This window comes from Schistocerca cancellata, chromosome 4 (genome assembly GCF_023864275.1).
Source record: "Schistocerca cancellata isolate TAMUIC-IGC-003103 chromosome 4, iqSchCanc2.1, whole genome shotgun sequence".
In the NCBI taxonomy this organism is placed as follows: Eukaryota; Metazoa; Arthropoda; class Insecta; order Orthoptera; family Acrididae; genus Schistocerca; species Schistocerca cancellata.
Genome location: NC_064629.1, coordinates 672,641,624 through 672,654,405, shown reverse-complemented (window position 1 = coordinate 672,654,405; position 12,782 = coordinate 672,641,624).

Here is a 12,782-nt window from a genome sequence, read left to right as displayed (position 1 = left end):
TGTCACCACCAAAACAACATGAAGGGAGCCCCAGAAGCAGCGAATCAGAGGGCGAACTGGAAATCCAAAAGTACACCAGTGCCCGTAGCAGGAAAACATGGTGCCGAAGCCATAAAACATAGACTATGGAGCAATGGAAGGTGGTCATTTGACTGAATGAGACATTTTTCACATAGTTTCCAAATTCTGGAATGGTTTACATCCAAGAGTGAAACATGGCGGGGGTTCAGTGATGATTAGGACAGTCATACCGTGGTATTCCATGGGTCCCTTGGTCGCTCTGGAAGATCACGTTAGTGCCAAGGATTATGTGACCATCTTGGCTACCGAGCGAGGTGGCGCAGTGGTTAGACACTGGACTCGCATTCGGGAGGACGACGGTTCAATCCCGCGTCCGGCCATCCTGATTTAGGTTTTCCGTGATTTCCCTAAATCTCTCCAGGCAAATGACGGGATGGTTCCTTTCAAAGGGCACGGCCAACTTCCTTCCCCGTCCTTCCCCAATCCGATGATACCGATGACCTCGCTGTCTGGCCTCCTTCCCCTAACGACCAACCAACCATCTTGGCTGATCAGGTCCATGTCGTAGTACAATATTAATTTCCTAGTGGTGATTTTATGTTCCATGATGACAGGACCCCTACTCACACAGCTCGCATCATCCAGGATTGATTTTGTGAACACGCGGATGAATTGTCGTACCTCCCGTGGCCACAGCGCCCATATCTCAATATTACTGAGTCTTTGTGGTCTACTTAAGCGAGATTGGTGCGTGATGGCTGTTCACGTCCATCATATTTAGCTGAACTCGCCACTGTTTTGCAGGAAAAATGGTGTAAAACTTCCTTTAAAACCATAGATAACTTGTACACTACTGGCCACTAAAATTGCTACACCATGAATGTGACATGTTACAGACGCGATTATACCGACAGGAAGAAGATGCTGTGACATGCAAATGATTAGCTTTCCAGAGCATTCACACAAGGCTGGCGCCGGTGGCGACACCTACACCGTGCTGACATAAGGAAAGTTTCCAACCGATTTCTCATACACAAACAGCAGTTGACCTGCGTGGCCTGGTGAAACGTTCTTGTGATACCTCGTGTAAGGAGGAGAAATGCGTACCATCACGTTCCCGACTTTTATAAAGGTCGGATTGTAGCCTATCGCGATTGCGGTTTATCGTATCGCGACATTGCTGCTCGCATTGGTCGAGATCCAATGACTGTTAGCAGAATATGGAATCGGTGGGTTCAGGAGGGTAATACGGAACGCCGTGCTGGATCTTAACGGCCTCGTATCACTAGCAGTCGAGATGACAGGCATCTTATCCGCATGGCTGTAACGGATTGTGCAGCCACGTCTCGATTCCTGAGTCAACAGGACTGCACGAGCAGTTCGACGACGTTTGCAGCAGCATGGACTATCAGCTCGGAGACCGTGGTTACGGTTACCGTTGACGCTGCATCACAGACAGGAGCGCCTGCGATGGTGTACTCAACGACCAACCTGTGTGCACGAATGGCAAAACGTCATTTTCTCGGATAAATCCAGGTTCTGTTTCCAACATCATGATGGTCGCATCCGTGTTTTTTTTTTTTTTTTTTTTTAAAAAAAAAAAAAAAAACTTTATTGATACAACAACAACAACTACAACATTACTCAATGGAAAAACAAGTTGATACAGTGATTCATAAAAACAACAAACATTGATTGGTACTATTAACCCACCACCTTACAAAATTAGTGGGTCCTGTTATGAAAATTTGAAATCATGCAGCTTATTGTTGTTAACTTTATTATCGATTAAATTGAATGGCACTAGCTACGGGCAGGGTTACTCTAACTACGTAACTACTTGGTTATTCTATGACTACTACTACTGCAGCGTTACATGTGTGCCAGATGATGTTTACAAACCTACTGTGTGGCCTGCTCGCCGAGCTAACCCCAGCGAGCGTGCCCCTGGCACTGGGCTGGCCAATATTTGAATTCGCTGCAGTCCCTACCTAAGATTGTTATTGGTGTTCTAATTCTACAATTCTAATAAGTCTAATTCCTATAAAATCTAGTGCTTACGTCGAGTCCGGGAAAGGTGCTCCTGCTCTCCTGATCCGATAACGCGGCGGATTCCAGTTGCGTAACAACTGGCCAGTTCCGCGCTCGGCGGCAACTGCAGGTGCACCTGAGTCTTAATCGGGTTTTGTTTGTCCTATTGGTTCCTAATGAAGTCCCTCAGAATCTTTTTGGAGATCTCATTTGCCAAATTGTTGAGGACATTGAAGGTCTCAGGACGTCGTAATAATGCATATGTGTCTCTATTTGGTAGTTGGTTTCTTAGTTCTAGCCCCACGTCGTCATATAACGTACAGTCATAGACGACGTGTTCGGGTGTTCCATCCGGAGCACCACAGTCACACGCTGGTGTTGCCTGTTTACCAAATCGACATAAATATGTCGGATATGGCCCGTGACCTGTTAGAAAGTGCAGCAGACCTCTACTCGGCTCAAAGTAGCTCATTTGTAGCCGTTCTTTGATATTAGGTAGAAATTGGAAAACCCTCCTTCCCGTTTCCTCACTTTCCCATTGCTGTTGCCATAGCTCTTCCCCCCTTCTCTTTATTGAGTACTTGTCCCCCACCTGTACCCCCATAATTTCCCTTGTTTTTTCTAATTTTCCTTTGGAGACCCAGTACCACGCTCCTTGCTCCCTAATTTTTATATCTAAAGGACATAAACCTATTATTACTAACAAGGCCCCCCCAGGTGTTGTTCTATATGCTCCAACAGAGCGCAACAGCATGTTTCGCTGCACTCTTCTCACAGTCACTGCAGGCACTACCCTCGTGAGCCTGTGTGCCCACACCCCACTGGCGTATCCTACTAAGGACGTTAAAATGCTGTTATGATAGAGTTTGATTAGTCTGGGAGGTAGATGAAACCTTCTGTGGCCTATATTTATGAAATTATTTAGGACCTCTAATGCGCGTTGTGTTACGTTTTCAATATGGGTGTTGTAGCTCCATTTTTCATCTAGGATGATTCCTAGGTATCTAGCCTCTCGTCGCCGAAGAACTGGTGTTCCCTCAATTCTCACCGTTGGATTCCTAACAAGACTGCCTTTCAATAATAGGTACGTTGATTTTTGTGGTGCGACTTTCATTTTGGATTCTTGGCACCATCTCTGAAGTACTGTCATTGTCTGTTCTACCTTGGGCTCAAGCTCCTCACGGCTTCGGCCGCCTACCAGCAGGAGGAGGTCGTCAGCGTAAGCTATCACGTCTAGCACGTCCTCCCTTTGTTGTAGTTTTTCTAAGAGGGGTTCTATGTTAATATCCCAAAAGAGTGGCCCCAGAACTGATCCCTGGGGACACCCTTTCGTGATGGTTTTACTCGTTCTTCCACTAGGCGATGATAGCCATACCTCCCTGTCCACGCAATAGCTCCTCAGACAGCCATAGAGGGGCCCTGGGCACTCCTTCTCTCGCAAGCGAGAGAAGAGCGAGGGCCACCACAGGTTGTCGAAGGCGCCACTGATGTCCACCATGATGCCTACCACATACTTGTGCGGGGTTGAGCCACAGACCTCAGCCGCTAGGGCAATTGCGTCAGACGCAGATCGCCCCGGCCTGAAGCCGAACTGCCTGTCGCTCATCCCGCACAGTATCCTGTGTGCTGTCAGTCTGTCAGCTAGTAACTTCTCCAATAATTTCCCTAGGTTATCTAAGAGGCAGATTGGTCTATAAGATTTCGGTTCTGTGGGGTCCTTATCCTTCCCTTTTTGTATGATTATGACATTTGCCCTTTTCCATATTTTAGGAAAACTCCCGGTTCTCAGGCATTCATTGAAAAGTCCAGTGAGGGGTGTTACTAGCTGCGGGGCGAGAAACTGCACCACCTCCGCGACTATGCCGTCTGGCCCTGGTGCTTTACCCTTTTTCAGTGATTTAATTTGTGCTGCAACTTCTTCCTCCGAGAATGGGTACACCATAGTGTTATTTATGTAATCATGTAGATCCTCTCTGCGGATTTGTTGTTGGAGTTCATCCTCCTCAGTTTCATCGTCATCCGGCAGCAGAGTGCGCAGGAGAACTTCAGCAGTTTCCTGCCACGACTCTGTCATTCTGCCTCCGTCTCTGACCGTCGAGAGGATCGCAGGGGACCTAATCTTCTCCCTAACCAATTTATATGGTATTCCCCAGGGGTCGGTGGCTAACTGGCTCAAAACATATTTTTCCCAACTTTTTATTCTGACCTCTTTTAGTTCTTTTTGAAATTTTTCCTTTTCCTCCCTATACTGCTGCAGCCAGAATTGTTTTTCCTGCCAGACGGCACTTCGCTGGTAGTACCTTCTCGCCCGTCTCACAGACTGACGCATACTCTCAAGATCGGCAGACCATGGTGAAGGGGAAGCCGCCACGGCTCTCCTCCTGGTTGGCACAGCGGCCTTAACCGCGCTGACTATAGTCCCTACCAGTTCTTCGGCATACCTATCTACATCCAGGTCACCCTCCGGCAATGGCGGAATGTCACACTCCCGAGCCAGGCAGTCCCAGTCAGTTCTATTATAGTTAAGTTGAATCTCCCATCCGAGGTCCCAGCGGCACCCTTCTTCTCTGAGGCAGAAGGTGATCAGGTTATGATCGCTTGTAGTGGCATTTTCAATGACTTTCCAGTCCTCAATGATACTGATGGCATTGGCAGTTACCAGGGTGACATCAATATTTGTCCCCTGCCCTCCGCCTCCTCTGTAGGTTGGGGGATTACCTGGTTTATTTGCCACTACAAGTTGGGAAGCCATGATTAGTTCCTCAGCCTTCTCACCATTGATGTCTCTTGTGCCGCTGTACCACATGGGGGACTTGGCATTGATATCAGCCGTGACAATAATCCTGCGCCCACGCAGCGCCGTGATGGTTCTCGCGAGGTGGTCAGAGAATTCTTCGAAATTACCTCCGTATTGAAAATACATGTTGACGAGATATATTAGTCCAACCGGGGTTTGTAATTCAACCACATTGCAGTGGCTGTTTGACAACTGCGCTAGACTTGTGGCTCTTAGGGTCTTATTGGTGACTATTGTGATTGCCTTTGGCTCTTCTCCAGTGGAGATTACCTGCCAAGTGGTAGACATGAAGGAGATCTGCCCCGCCCGGGAGTACGGCTCCTGCAGACAGACTACATCCAGTCTCTTCTCCTCCACCACCTTCCGCAGCTCCTGCATGACCAGCCGGCTATTGTGAGTGTTTATCTGTCCTATAGTGATTTCAGATGTCATGGAAAATAGGTATGAAAATTGCAATCAGGCCATGGTTTATTATAGTCTGACGCAATTCGGCCATTTGCAAGGACAGATTGCACATAGATCTCTTGCATATTAAAGACTTCACCCCTTCTCTCAAAAACCCTTCTGAGAAGGTCACGCAGAGCCCCGAAATCAGTGGGAAGATTCATTGACTTTAACTGAATTCTGTCCACAGCCTCCATTGTCGAGAAGGTGACCCTTCTGCCGTATTTGTGACCTATGCGTACGACGTGCCTGAGTGCCGTAGTAAGGACAGCCGGTTGCTCCAAGCGTGAAAGCTGCATGGCAAGCTCCAAGTTCGGGTAGATCCTTCTAGGATCCACATCTGGTGCTTTCGGAACTACCTCCAACTGATTGGTACTTGTAATTTTGTTATCTTGTAGAGCAATTTGGAGAGTTCCATTTTGAACTGGAGCAATGCCATTGCTCTCTTCCGGTTGTGTGCTGTCTTCCGTTTCTTCTTCTGGGTCCGTCTGTATGCACAGATCAACCATGACTATTTGTTGAGGGCATATTTCATCTTTATTAATGACGAAGGTAGCTGCTTCTGGGTTAAGTGTTGAGTTAACACTTATATGCAGCAGAGTTTTAGGGTCAGTCAGGTGTTCTAAATCAGTCATATTCATTACTTCTTCAGTCTTTATTTCATTATCTGTCTGAATACTTGAATCAACCATGATGTTTTCTCTTTTTACTGTCTCCTGAATAGATTTTAGGAACTTTTTGAAGTTTTCTGCCCTTTCAGCGTCTCTTCTTTTCTTGCTCGGAGACTTTCTTTTGGTTGATCTGGTTTGGTTGTTACCATTAGCCATAATCGGTTCGAGATATTAAACGCTGTTCAAGGAGCTTATATGTGGGGCAGTTCCTCCCAGTTGCACCGCAGGTCTTTTTGCCCCTACGTGTGCAAGGTATGCATACAGCGGTTCTTGTACATTCCTTTCTGACGTGGTTTTCTTCTCCACACCTGGAGCAAGCCGGCTTCCTGCTACAATATTTGTGTATGTGGTCAATGTCCCCACAATTATGGCAACGGGGTACTATTAAATAGTCCGTGTTTGGCGACATCGCGGTGAACGCACATTGGAAGCGTGTATTCGTCATCGCCATACTGGCGTATCATCCGGCGTGATGGGTTACACGTCGCGGTCACCTCTTGTTCGCATTGACGGCACTTTGAACAGTTAACGTTATATTTCAGATGTGTTACGACCCATGGCTCTACCCTTCATTCGATCGCTGCGAAACGCTACATTTCAGCAGGATAATGCACGACCGCATGTAGCAGGTCCTGTACGGGTCTTTCTGGATACAGAAAATGTTCGACTGCTGCCCTGGCCAGCACATTCTCCAGATCTCTCACCAATTGAAGACGTCTGGTCAATGGTGGCCGAGCAACTGGCTCGTCACAATACGCCAGTCACTACTCTTGCTGAACTGTGGTATCGTGTTGAAGGTTCATGGGCAGCTGTCCCTGTACACGCCATCCAAGCTGTGTTTGAGTCAATGCCCAGGCGTATCAAGGCCGTTATTACGGCCAGAGGTGGTTGTTCTGGTTACTGATTTCTCACGATCTATGCACCCAAATTGCGTGAAAATTTAATCACATGTCAGTTCTTGTATAATATACTTTTCCAATGAATACCCGTTTATTATCTGCATTTCTTCTTGGTGTAGCAGTTTTAATGGCCAGTAGTGTATTTTTAGATCCTGAGAAGACTGAAAGCCGGGTAGGATGCCAACGCGTTTCCCACACCGTATTGGCTCTGAGCACTATGGGACTTAACTTCTGAGGTCAACAGCCCCTAGAACTTAGAACTACTTCAACCTAACTAACCTAAGGACATCACACACATTCATGCCCGACGCAGGATTCGAACCTGCGACCGTAGCGGTCGCGCGGCTTCAGAACCGCTCGGCCAACCCGGCTTGCTACACCGTATTAGGCACTGTGTTTGGTTGTGTTTTTGATGTTTCCATATTTTTGTTCACCCATGTATGTTTGGTGAACTTAGACAATACGTGCATGCATATTATGACTTTATCTTGATTAATGTACGTCGAAGAGGAAAAATGATCAAATTGCTTAAAAGCATTAAAAAGGTCAGAAGCAGTACTGCCACTCCTGTTAGCAGCTCACGAGAATGAGCGCGTGTCGTAAGTGGATTGCTGCCCAGCCGAGTCAGACAACAGGGTAGCGAAACAAGGACGACAATAGGTGTGTCACATGACGATCGACGTCGCGCTCCACACCAAAGTGACGACACGCGGTGGGGAAAAGGTGCCCCGATTACATCAGCCGGCGGCATCAGTCCATGCTGGAGCTTTCCATCGTCCTAATGACCAGAGGAAAACAGTAGACTTCAGCAGGGAAGAAGCGTAAACGACCGCAGGCCAGCCCATCATGGTCGGATGTAGGTGGGCAGTCGAATGACGCACCACCTATGCCACACGACACCACCGCCACTGCAGTCATCGTAATATAACCTCGAGCCCCAGACTCCGAAGAGCCCACCCGCCAGACTGCCGAAGTCTCGGAGTTGGTCTACTGGGCGGATCGCTGACCTGATCACAGCCGTTGATGTCACGTCCGCCGGATCGCACCGAGTGCGAAGCTGCGCAACGCTTCGACGCAACCAGCGTCGGCCATCAGGAGTCGATTGCCGTCCAAGCCCTCCCACCTCCTGGCAGAGAACGCGCGATCCCGACAATCACGATAGCCACTCCTTTTACACTGGTGTCCGGTCAGTGCTCGAGAAGAGTGGAGGACAAGCAGCCAGAAGACGACAACGAGCAACATGGATCTGCAGCAGCAGGGTTTTTCCATGCATCGGAAGAAGAGAGCGCCACATTCACAGTTTTGTTCAGAACCTGTTAGGGTTTATCCTTGTGCTGCCTTTCACCTTGGCTATTTAGCTCTGGGTATACGATTTGTGCTTGAGTCGATAGGGCACAGTCATAATGGAATTTTCAGCGAAGCAAAGTGTTCAGCAGCTCGTAGAGCAGGTAGGCCAGTTGCAGGCAGATCTAGAGGCACTTAGAGAAGTGAAGAGTGAACAGTCACGCCCTGACTCACTTATCCCAGATAGCAACACCGTATCTTTGGTCATCCCTTTTTTTTCGATAATCTGGCCACGGCCGCCAGGTTATGCAACTAGAATAAGGAGCCGTTAATAAGTGTGGTGGCCTCTTTTCCGGCTTCGCCTGCGATGCCGCCAACCCGCAACGTATCTATTCTTAGCGGGTTATTGACAGCACAACCCCTGCGTTCAGGATGGTTTCCGACATATCCGGCTCAGCCCTAGAGGGCCTGCCGGTAGCCAGCCAGAGGGCGCAGAAGATAGCAACAGGAGTCGCCCCAGACATGCACCTCTTGCTGCATCCACCGCAACTTCGACAGCCAGTAGGAAAATTGCAACTTTCTGCCGCACGAGTATCCTGTCCGTGCGGAGCCAGCTAGAAGCAGTTCCATTTTCGCCAGCCAGCGACTGATGTACCATTACCGTTTGGGCACCCACTCGGATAGGACGTCGCCTTCGCCACACGGACGGCTGCGCCCCAGCGACCTGTGCCCCGAGCCTTGGTGTTCTACGCCGTGGACAAGTCATGCCGCTCGTGAGATAAAACTTTGAATACGTACTTTGTTTTGAAGATAGACCTTTTATTAGTCAAGAGAACGTAATCTACACTCTCAAGAGTCTATTTTCGTTTCGTTGCAGAACAACGGTTTTTGACGAACTTTTCCCTCACATTACTAAGAAGAATTTTTGGAGAACGTTTATTTTCTTTTGTTGTGCTGTATCAGAAACAGCAGACTGTTTGTGTTCCAAGTTTACTAGTTGAAATAAGCAAAGTTTAGTTACATCTACTTGTGACCTTGTGGAAGTATTCCGAGTGAGGAATACTTCATGTTGCTGGGCTAAAGTTAACAGGGGACGCTAGGGCATATGTTACGTGTAATGAAAGATTAAGAGAGGCCAAATCGTTTGAGGATTTCCAGGAGGAACTGATAGATACGTATTGGAGAAACAACACACAAGGTACTACTGCGAACAGCTCTATAGTGTGTATCAAGGGCGTGGGGATTCGCTTGAGGATTTTGTGGTTCAAACGGTTCAAATGGCTCTGAGCACTATGGGACTCAACTGCTGTGGTCATCAGTCCCCTAGAACTTAGAACTACTTAAACCGAACTAACCTAAGGACATCACACACACCCATGCCCGAGGCAGGATTCGAACCTGCGACCGTAGCAGCAGCGCGGCTCCGGACTGGAGCGCCTAGAACCGCACGGCCACCGCGGCCGGCTTAGGATTTTGTGTATCGCATCCACAAGATTAATATTGGCACTTACTAACACACGGAAAACGATGGGGTCAACTCTGCTATCTTACAGGAAGCCGAGAAAAGGGCTACAGTTGCATTTTTGCGTGGCTCACAGCCTGAAATGTCGAGTAAGGTGTGAATGGAGTTTCCCAAGTCAGTAAACCAAGCGATGGAAATTGCGTTGTCATTAATGGAAATTGATTCTGTTACCAAAACCCGGGAAACGAAGACAGTATTTAGTAAGGATGTGAAATGCTTTAGATGCAAACTCCCATGACATATGAAGCGGGAATATACGTAATAGCAGTGCAGGCAGTGCAAGAAATTTCGACATTGTGACCAGAGCTGCAATAACAGGAACTGGCAGATAGAGCGAGGTCAGTCCAACTCTCAGCTGTTCCACTGTACAACGCTGCCAGTAAGAATCAGTGCATGTGCGAAATCAGTGGCAGACTTTTTTCTGACCGGCTACCAGGCAAATAAATTGTACAAGTTTTCATTAGATACCGATTCACAAGTATCTGTGGCTAGTAGAAGTATGCTCGGGAAAAAGGAATTAAAAGCACCGCACTGGGCATAAGCGGCGTACGTGGGGGGCGTGTGAGTTTACTCGGATCAGGGATGTTAAATTTCCGTGTTAACTTCCACGTTAATGCATAAGTTGGTAGCAGCTACAACGTCACTCTCAGATTAGATTTCCTGGTTGCACACCAAGGTTCACTTGAAACGGCGGACGGTGGAATTAGATGGAACACTGTTCCATCTAGGCTCTACGGCCAGAATACCACTGCTGTAGCAAGATTCACCCCCGGGACTGGGGAAACCGCCTAAACTGCATACAATGTTCCTTAAAGCCATCTCGTGGAATATTATAACGAAAGGTGTGGGGAAAATAATCTGGGTTTGTATAGGTACTGATCTGCCAGAAACTTTTTGTGTACCGTCGAACCATTGTCTTAGAATGAACAATTAGAATCAGTTAAATTTTTTGTACAGCTTAGTGTGTACTAAGTTCATGAAATGGAAGGCGCCAAAGTAGTACCTGTCAGTGTTGATAATTTAGGTTCCGAAGAAGTACAGTTATCACAGGATACCTTGATAGCGAGCTGGAAAGTGTAAGATGAGGATGAGTTGGTCAGAGGTTAATTACACGGCGCCGGAAGAGTCTATTAACTGGATCGCACTAAAAGATATGGTAGCACATCTGGAGGGACAAGACATGGAGGCAATGGATAAGCTTTAGAGAAAGTACGTAGAGTTGTTTAATCCTTCGGGTCCGTTGCCTGCTACGCCACTAGTACAACATCATATTCCTACTGGGAACGAAGCCCTGGTCTATAAGAGGCCATGTGGAGACCCACAATATCTCCAGCCGGTTATGGAGGATTTTATCAGTCAGCAACTTCGGGACGGAATGATAGAAACAAGTAATATTCTGTAGTCTGTCACTGTGCGCAAAAAAACACCGGATGGTAGTAAGGTGTATCGGTTTTGTTGCGGCTACCACCTGTTAAACCAGAAGACAGTGTCAGACGCATATCCAGTGCCAAACATTACGGAGACTTTAGACAATTTGGGTCAGTGTCGGTATTTTATGACTTTAGATTTGCGAATTGGTTACCACCAGTCAGAAGTGGCACCTGAAATCCGTCTGAAAACTGCGTTTTCGTCACCAACCGAGTATCACCAATATTGTCGTACACCTTTTGGCCTTAAGAAGGCCCCTGTAGCTTCCCAGCGTTTGTTGGATGGCGTATTGCGAGACATTAAGCTGAAGCAATGCATGGTATATCTGGATAGTTCAAATGGTTCAAATGGCTCTGAGCACTATGGGACTTAACATCTGAGGTCATCAGTCCCCTAGAACTTATAACAACTTAAACCCAACTAACCTAAGGACATCACACACAGCCATGCCCGAGGCAGGATTCGAACCTGCGACCGTAGCGGTCGCGCAGTTCCAGACTGAAGCGCCAAGAACCGCCCGGCCACAACGGCCGGCTATCTGGATAGTATAACTCTGTATTCCAGAGATATCCTGGCGCATATTGTACGGTTACGAGAGGTTTTCAATCGATTACGCGCTGTAAAGTTAACGCTCAGCTTGGAGAAGTGCCATTTTATGTTTCAAGAAGTCCGGTATTTGAGTTACGTTCTTGGCCGAGATGGTGCTTGCCCCGACTCGTGACTGGCTGAGGGTGTGACAAGTTTTCCGACACCCGCGACGGTGAAGGGGCTTTAGTCATATTTGAGACACACAAATTTTCGTGAACTGTACGTGCCTAAGGTCATAGAGATTGGAAGGCCCCTAACGCAATTGTTAAGGGAGGGGGTGAAGTTCCATTGGTCGTCGGAATGCGAAGCAGCATTTGAAAAACTAAAACATTTGTTAACATCTACTCCAGTTTTGGCATTTCCAGAAATAATTCATACTTTCGTGTAACTCAAGCAATTTCCCGTTCGTTGTATTGAGTCAAGAAGTACGGGGTTAGAAGCACCATATAGCTTATGCATGAAGGCAGCTGAATGGGACAGAAAGAAAATCCTCGCCGGCCAGAGTGGCCGAGCGCTTCTAGGCGCTACAGTCTGGAACCGCGAGACCGCTACGGTCGCAGGTTCGAATCCTGTCTTGGGAATGGATGTGCATGATGTCCTTAGGTTGGTTACGTTTAAGTAATTCTAAGTTCTAGGGGACTGATGACCTCTGAAGTTCAGTCCCATAGTGCTCAGAGCCATTTGAAACATTTGAAAGAAAATCCTCAACAACAGAAAAGGAAATGCTCACATTAATTTTCCGAATCACTTATTTCCGATGTTACCTTTATGGTCGACGTTTTCAGATGATAATCGACATTGAAGCACTCAGATGGCTATTAGGGCTGAAAGGACCGACAAGTAGGTTAAGAAGTTGGGCTTTGCGTCTGAGTGAGTACGGCTGTGAAGTAATACATCGGCCGTGAGGTCACACGCAAACGCCAATGAGCTCACCCACAAGGTATGTGGCTTGAAATGCGCTAGCATAGACGAGAATAAATGGAGTTCAACACAAAGTGCTGACTCGGACTGTCAACGGTTCTCCAAGCACCCACAGTTCTGTGCACAGAATGGAGTATTGTATAGGAGAACAAAAAATGGTCCACGCTTGGTAGTAT